This window comes from Tympanuchus pallidicinctus, unplaced genomic scaffold (assembly GCF_026119805.1).
Source record: "Tympanuchus pallidicinctus isolate F22 unplaced genomic scaffold, pur_lepc_1.0 scaffold31, whole genome shotgun sequence".
In the NCBI taxonomy this organism is placed as follows: Eukaryota; Metazoa; Chordata; class Aves; order Galliformes; family Phasianidae; genus Tympanuchus; species Tympanuchus pallidicinctus.
The window spans coordinates 9,663,315-9,672,148 of NW_026294749.1; the positions used below are offsets into that span (position 1 = coordinate 9,663,315).

At 41.9% G+C, this 8,834-nt stretch overlaps 1 long non-coding RNA gene across 2 annotated transcripts; it reads right to left on the reverse strand.

Moving 5' to 3' along the window:
* Nucleotides 1-2,876: 2,876 nt before the first annotated feature.
* On the reverse strand, nt 2,877-8,623 carry LOC128087903 (uncharacterized). Of its 2 annotated transcripts, XR_008210067.1 has the most exons (3): nt 8,355-8,623; nt 7,325-7,442; nt 2,877-3,336 (listed from the first exon to the last, which is right to left on the reverse strand). It is a non-coding gene; the product is annotated as an uncharacterized LOC128087903 (long non-coding RNA). The 2 variants fall into 2 exon arrangements; XR_008210066.1 differs by lacking the exon at nt 7,325-7,442.
* Between the last annotated feature and the right edge of the window lie 211 nt (nt 8,624-8,834).

An 8,834-nucleotide genomic window follows, 5' to 3' on the forward strand; every position in this document is an offset into this window, starting at 1 on the left:
GCTGGATTAGGCCAGCACTGGTGGTTTCTTGATTCTGCAGGCTGGAGAGCAATATTCAGCAATATATTTTACCTGAGAAGTGCTAATTTGATTCAGTACACTCTTGCTTTGGCCCTGAGGAAAAGTGATCCCTGCTGTAATATTGCACCCTCTGTGCCATGCCTCTCTTACTCACCTGTCGTACAGCTACCCCTACAGTGTCTATAGAAGGGTGCGAACATTCCCTACCTTTGTGTTGCAGATGATTGCATCCGAATGCTTCCATAACAAAATCCAGTCATCAGCAGACAAGTTATAAACAAGGTTTTCTTTCCGTCCACAGCCCCACTCTGGTTTGAGAGTGTATCATTAAAATGATTGGGTAACATATTCATCCACAATGCTGAAATTAAACTTGACCTGTGTAATCATATCATAAATAGCAATTGGAGGGTGTATTTTTCTTCATCTGTCAACCACAGATCTCACTGAAAATGTGTCGGCGTCGGGAGAATAGTTCTCATTGGTGAGAAGAGGGACTATTGGTAGAAAAGGTGCAGAACATCAAGGTGTACATGTTATCTTGTGCCTGAACATACTGGCGTGAGCGTTATAAGAAGTTACCACGAAAGGCATTTATCATTATGTAAAATTTCAAGCAGTGGATCTGACTGATGCTAGTCTCCAGTCTCTGTCTTTAACGTTTCTGCTTCCTACTTTGCTACACGGTTAACAAAATATTTGAAAAACAGAGCTTTGCAAAAATATCTGAGAACTACTATTACATTTGGGACAGGGAGAAGGAACATGAGCTTTTGGTGAGCCCTACTGCATGGTGAGGGTGCCCCTTTTCTTGTGGGAAGACTTCTACAGCAACCTACAGCAACTGCCAGCACTTGGGAACTGCCCAGCTGCCCTCGCTCTCCTCAGTAAACAAGAGGAAGGGTAAAGCACCTTATTCCCTCTTCCTAAGGGCTACTGGCATGTGAACTTGAAGTTATAGTACAGTATGTGATCTTTGCTTACTCCTTTTTTATGTTGTTTACCCACACACACCCTGGAATGTCAAACTGCTTTCTTGACACTGTGCTTGTTTAGCAAAATACCCGGGGAAATACATTCGCATGTATTTGTCATTTGGGAGGCTGAAGACAAGTGCTTCAAATGAGCCTTTTGCAGTCAGTTTGGCATAACTTTGAAGAAGGTTAACTGGCTGGGCCTGCCCTTGTCAGAGTTTGAGAACCCCCTGTTTGTACACAGAATAAGATATAGCTGTCCCATCTTACACGCTGCTCGAGTGGAGAGTATCATACAAGGTCAGACAATCCTCTGTGGAACTTAAGGGTAGAAAAGACATGAAAGTACAATGATTTAATAAAGTGTCGGAAGGAATAGCATTAAAAAAAACTATATGCCATGTAATAGCACAGTAGAAAGCAAAACAAGAAACTTCTAGGCTTCTTTTAAAAAGTCTGCCTTCTCTGGCATAGAGTGAGACAGAACTGATCCATCCAGGTGGATTGGAAAGGTGCTTGCTAGAGGTCCATCACAAAATTGTGCCACGTATCTATTGCTGAAGTATTCATCCAGTAGTGTTAGTGTGAGAAAGAGTGAAAAAACATACTGTGGTGTTTTTCACAGAATGGTCCAGGTTGGAAGGAGCCTCAGGGATCATGTAGCACCAACCCCTGTTCCACAGGCAGGGCTGCCAACCTCCACATTCAATATCAGACCAGGCTGCCCAGGGCCCCATCCAACCTGGCCTTGAACACCTCCAGGGTCAGGGCATCCACAGCCTCTCTGGGCAGCTGTTCCAGCACCTCACCGCTCTCATAGTAAAGAACTTCCCCTGATACCCAACCTAAATCTTCCCTTCTTCAACTTAAAACTATGTCCCCTTGTCCTGCCATTATCTACCCTTGTGAAGAGTTCTTTTCAGGGGACTCTTTTAATGTAACTCATGAGAAAGGCTATGCAAGATGAAACAGTTAGGAGACTGTGTCCCAACTTTTGATGGATATTATCACACAAATTTTTGTGAGCAAACAGCAATGAGCAACAGATATTAAACACATGATTTGGCCTGATATGTTATTCCAAAAGGAAACGTAAAGCATAGAAGTTATTATTCTAGATAGCAGCAAAAATTTAAAAAACAACACCCAAAAAAAACCCCATTAGAAAATATTGTGGGTCATACTACATCAGCAACATGCTGACCACGCTGGTTTCAAGCTTTTGTTGCCTTTATAGCTGGGAAAGGTTCAGAATTTATGTTTCACTGGAAGTAGTTAAATACAAGGAGAAAGCATTTATGAAATTTTCTGAAAAAGAAAGAAAATTTTGAAAACTGAAAGCATGCTTCAGAGAGAAGAAGGGGCTTTCTTGAATTCCAGTGTTCTTTTAAAAAATACTGAGGCTAATTTCTATTTAGGGATTACTAGTAGTGACAGATAAAGACAATAATATCCACTTAGGATAACTGTCTTCTAGTTCAGAGTGTCTTCCATTTATGTTACAACATGCTCAAACTGTCAATATTATTTCATTACAACGTAAATAGGAGACATGAGTATTACAGCTGTTTTGCTACTAGATAGCAAGAGTCTTTAGTGATATGACAGTAAAATTAAACCATTTTACAACTGTCAAGTTATCACATAGATAGTAATAATGCATACGCATGTCCTATAGCTATGAACACACGCAGACATCTTGTAAAAAAGGTTTCTCCAAACCTTAGCCATTAATGTTTAAATTAGCCTTTAAAATAGCATATTTTTTTTTTAAGTGTCTAATAGTTGCATTTAGAAATAGCTTAGGCATAGGAAGTTTTATGGAAAACTGATATTTTTTCCCCCCAGAGCTTTATCACCAGAAATTGTTGATAAAATACAGTCCTGCTGCTTCTGTCTGTGTGGGTATTTTAAAACGAATTGATGGCGTTCCAAATTTTCCAGGCTGCCTCTTCAAGCAGCCCCAGCAGAAGTGTGGCTGAAAGGCTGCTGTCTCTGGTTATTTGTTTGCAGACTGTGAGAGATGGCCAGGTTGGCCCAGCAGAGAGGCTTCCACTTCAGTTTGCAGGTCTGCCTGTGGAAGAAGTCCGAGGAAAAAGTATGTGCCTGGCACAGATTTTCATCTTCTAGGCATCAGCCAAGCCTCATTGAGCCCTAGGAAAGAATCAGTTGACTGCCATTCCTGTATGTCCAGCTTTTCAAAACCAAAACTCAAATCCTACCTGTGCCCACAGATTGCGTTTGACTTGTAAGACCGCAGCACGATGGAAACTGCCTGCAGATCTCTCTGAGCTCTGGACTGCTGCTGCTAGCTTCTCTCAATCACTTTGGTAATTTCACACTGAAAATAAACAGAAAAACATTTTAATGTTTAAAATTTTCTAGAGTTGATGTGTCTGTTCTTTAAAGGGGTGATTTTTTACATCTTTTTAAGAAAAATTAAAAAAAGTTTTAAAACATTTTCTAAAGCAAATACTAATCCTTGTGTGGCCAGATTACACCCACTAACTAACAGTGGGCTTATTCATCATGGTTACCCTCCTCAGATCTCCTTCAGAAGTAAGCCGTAAAGCAGAAATCTGCAAAATAAAGGTAAAAAATACCATCTCTCCCTAATGAGATCTTACTGGAGACACAGGATGCTCAGGAGTTCCCATCTTAGGTCAAGCAAAACTACATTGCTGGCAAGCTACATTCAGCACAGAATTATTTCTTCTTCCATGAATTATTTAGTGTACATACTGTCTTTTCAGAATAAATATGCACAAATCCAAACTAAACAGAGCTTCAGTCACTAGGGTCTCCGAGTAACACCGCGATGCAAATGCTAAACAGTAATCATAAGGCTCTAACTACAGTCAGCTTCCCATTTGCTAGATGCAGATATTCAAACCTTCTGTTCCAGTGAACATGCTGGGCACAATACAACAGTACATCACAACACAAAGCAAATGATGAGCTGAGATTTGTTAGGTATGTAATGAAGGAGGGAAGGACACTGAAGGGGATGAATTTCAAGTGCAACCAATAAAAATAAGCTCCTTATGTAAGTATTTTGAATATATCCTGTGCTAGCAAGAGAAGAGATGATTTAAATGAAAAGTTAAGCCACTGCAGAACAAAACAAGCTGTGGACAGAGGAATTGTAACTTTATAGGCAAAATTGAATTCAGTTCCAGGAAAAAATGTGTACCAAACATAGCTGTCTTGACAACCCCACTCAAAGAGCTACTCAAGATGGGAGCTTTACGGAGCTGTGAATAAAAAGCCTGCTGAAATCATAAAAGCATCACTCTGAATCTAAGGTGAAAAAGCTCTAAATTACAGTGACATGTCACAACCTGTCAATTTATTAGCAGATGCCTCTAAATCAGGATTAGGAACAAAATATTAAGGCCTTAAAAAAGTGGCATAATTGAACTGTTCTGAAAAGGGAGAGAAAATATACACCAGAGGGTGGGGGTTTCTAGGACTTTTGCTAATGAACTTCAGAAGGATGTAGACAATGAAGCAGATCACAAGCAGCTGATGGCAATTTTTAAGAACAGCACTCTTGATTTTGGGCATATGGGACTAGAAAAAATTGTGCAGTGACTTTCCGAGGAAACACTTTAGCCAGGAGCAGTAAGGAAAAGAACCAGAAAGTGCAAAGTGCTATCTTTAAATCAGAATTTTCCTTTCCCACGGGAGTGTGTTAATATTTTACTTCCAAGGCCGTGCCTGACTATAGCTGCTGGCAATAGGCAGCCTATGTAGTCTGATCTAATGTAGGGGGTCACTGCAGGCAGGAGGGTGCTCCAAGCTGGATGCACACGGAGGCTGAGTAAGCAAGGACGTGGTGAGACTGTACCAGTCTCCTCATGGGCAGTAGTCACAGTTAGAGGGAGGGGATGGTGGTAGTGACTGCTCTAAATTACATCTGTCCCCCTCTGATGAGGTTGTGAATGTGTCTCAGCAGGCTAACAGGTAGTAAGGGCCTGGTGGCTGCTTGTCTCTCCTATTGGCACTGTTCTGCTTTGCTAAAATGCTTCAGTCCGTGCTGGCACCCATGTGTTTCCCCTCTCCAGCAAATGCCCTGAGTCCTTCACTAAAGAGTTATTCTCATGCTCTCTGACTCAGTGAATATTAACACTGCAAGCAAAGTGGAACAGATCCAAAAGGAGAGATTGAGGCAAAATGGCCTCATAAGGCAATCTCCTTGCATTTAGGATACACTTCTGTGGCTGTGGTTCAGTGATACAGCAAGTCCAGTTCCGGTGCTCCTCCTGTGTGATCACACTCAGCTCATCTGGATTTGTACTCCAAGTGCTGACACTGGATTTGCACTACTTCCAAAAATGTTGATGTGCTGTCTTCAACAACAGCTTTATGCTGACTGAGACTGGCTGTTGTCATGCAGCCAGCAAAGGGTCACAGTGCAAGGATGAAGGCAGTGTAAAGATAAGCTCAAGGCAGGTTCAGGAGAAATAAACTTGTCTGCTCCCTTCTGACTTGGATCACGTTGGTACTTCTGGCACATGTACAGATTTGTACAAATCTATGGTTGATCCATGATTCAGATGTGGGAGTCACATTCTCAAATCCTCGCTATGAGAGTAATTGGAATAGAGAACAATTATTATAGAGTTGATTATTGAAGATAACTTGCTCAAGCGGGGAGATCTTTTTTTCTGACCCTGATCAAGAGACTGTCAGCTTAGTGAAAAATGGAAGAAATTAACAACACGCAATCCTGAGAACATCTACTCTGTGGGGAATCTTACGAGAACTTGTTGAACCATTTCCTTCAGAAACAGTTTGAAAAGAAAATGGATTTTTCTTTTGTTCAGCGTGCTTGTGTTTTCCTACAGAAACAAAAGAAAATTGGAAAGCTCAAACTCCACCTTCTGCTGAGGACTGAGCTGAATCGCGTGCCTCAGTTTGAATAGCACGTGCCCATAACTGGATGTTCCATGCAGAGAGCTGCTTACTCTCTGCAGTGCTTGAAGAAAGCTTACCCCTCTTTCAAAGATTAAACCAATTATATACTTTTCACTGTACATTAACTAAGAAATAGTGGTCACAGCAAAAGGGCATTTCTTGAGTATTACTGGCTCACCAGGCGAGTGGATGGCCTGAGATTTCTGACTAAAAGTTGCAAGCTCTGTTCTTTCACAGAGAATTCCATTTAAATTACTTCATATTAAATTCAAAGGTTTTTCATGGCATTGGGTTCACTGCTGATGATAGATCCATGCTCCCAGTTCAATGGGTGACACACCATACTAGAAAAACAGTATTCAGTGGTCTCACCACTGTGGAAGTATTACTGCTGTGAGTGTGACCAAAGATGCCCATTTATTCTGTTGGGGCATTCCGAAATTTTCAACTGGTTCACCTGCAGTAGTGAAGAATTGCTTTCAAAGTTGTAGTTGTATGAGATCATGTCCGACGATCTTTCCTGCTCAGAATCACAGTCTATCACCTACATAAAGATGGGAAGGATGTGGTAGGAATTGGACTTATGGAAGGAATAAGGAAGTATATGGAAACCAGGGACGTGCCTTGCCTAAGAGATAGCAGAAACTTCATGTTGAGTGAGTTGTGATGATAGGCCAAGATAAAATGAAACTCTTTGAGTTTGTTTCCTTAAAAACCAAAAAGAAAATGCAGCTGTTGGGAGTTTTTGCTGTTTAAAGTCCAAGATCTTTGCCTTGACTGAGCAAAGGTTACACTGTATGCTACCTTTGTTCCAGACAGTTTAAAGCCCTGAGTGCTAGCTCCGGAGTTGCTGACCAAAGTAGTGTCTGTGCAGCTCAGTCAGGCCTGGCCAGGGGACCTGTTGTGCACAGCAAAAATGGGTTGGATCCAAAGCAGGGATGCTGGAGTTACCTCTGTTGGGCAAGGAAGTGCCCCAGCAGCTCCATCACACACCTGCCTGTCATTGCTTAGCCGGGATGTTATTTTGCTCTTCGGTTCATGCTTTATCTCCCTCTAGTACTTGTTAGCAAAACAAAAGCAGGATCAGGCCCTAAATTTATGGAAATTAAATGCTGTCAAATCTGTATAATTCCTCTAGGACTTATTCAGAACTTTATTATAGTTGCATTGGAGGCTGATTTGTTCGGAAACAGTAGCATATTTTCTTCTCCCCCCCCATAGCACTTCTATACAAAAACTGATCTGACAGTGAAGGAGACTCTCTGACTGAACTAAGAAAAAAAGCATTTAGACTGCTAAAATACACTACTGGAAATAAATTCAGTGCTATGTTCAAAGTCAGGAGTGAAACTTCAATGAAGATGGTGGGTGAGAAAGCTTCCCTTCCCTAGGAAAAGCCTAAAAATTACCTTCTTTATGGAACATGCTCACTGAAATCCCCAGGAGCCACACACGTACTTCCCACACTGCACACGTCTGGCAGCTCTGAGAGATGGGGGGACCAAAGCATTCCTACAGGATCAGGGCCTGTGGACAAGGTGGGATATGATGAAACTGAGTGAGTCAGAAAGTGACAGCAGAAACATCAGAGTAGCAGACAGAGGAAGTAGCAAGGACACACCGGAGCCAACAAGGAAAACCTTTGTAGCCTGACCCTGAGAAAAAGCAAAGAGGGAGCAAGCTTGAGTTATGGCTCAAAAGAAGCTTGGAAGTGTGAAAAGAGAAAGCACCGCCCATTGTTTTGACTCTTGCTGAGCCCAGAGTAACAGGACATTGTCTGCATTCTTCCTAAATAAGCAGAAACATGGTGAAAAACCCAATTCACATTCTCATCTGTTTGTTCTCCAAACAGAAACAACCTGAAGGGACCGTGAATGTTGGCTAACACCCCGGGTCAAAGAACTACATTAATAAAGGGAGCTTTTTCCTCAGAACCGATTTTGTCTATTATTGCTTCTAGTAAAAGATTGTAATGCTGGTCTGTGATGCTATTGTCATTAGCATTGTCATAGCAACTGATAAACAAGGAGAAAGAGATGTGCAACAACTTTTTTTTTTTTTTCTTTTTAACAGGCAGTCCAAATGTCTTACTAACAAGTAATTTGGTGACAGAATTCAGTAAAGCAGTTGCACAGTAAATGGGTTTATCTTTAAACATAATGCTCTTTTCCATTTTAACTGAGCATAAAATTGTATCTTTAAAGGATCGGTAAACAGGCAGGGCTTCATGCCTCTTGAGCAGATCCATGTGACATATGGTCTTTCCAAGCAAGTTTTATCGGCTGTGCACAGCAGCAGCAGCTCTGAGCTAACGTTCCTGTGAAAACAAGTAAGGTTTTATCCAAAACAGAAGAACGGGAGGAGAAAGGCACCTTTGCCCCACTGTACAGATAAAACAACAAGAAAACAAATGTATCTTAGGTCAAATTTACGCCGTACCTCTATAAATGTAGCTGTGCTGGCAGTAGCAAGTCACTTCAGCGCACACGCAGAGCAGGGCTGAAGGGGTCTCATGCCGGGTGGCTAATGGAGAGACGGGGTGTCACTGGCAACTGGGGCTTAGCCTAAACCTTGCCAGTGTCACCAAGCCTCCAGTTCCCAACGTAGTTGTTATAATGGGTTGCGAGGGGTGCTGCGGAGCACCCAGCCTCTGTGCTCCCAAACATCTTGCTTCATGCAGGTAAAGCGGCTGGGGGCTGTTTACTTAGAAGCAGTGAAGAGCAGGATGAGCCTCATACACAAATACACAAGCCCTGTGTTTATTTTGGCACACAGATCTCGACAAATACTGGCCGAGAATTATTTTTAAGCTCTCTGTAACCTCATCTGGAGACTGTTGCCACTGACTAGCGCTAGAAATAAGCCCTGTAAATTAACTGGTGCTGGCATTACAAATGGGGAAATTAGGCAAAAAAGTAA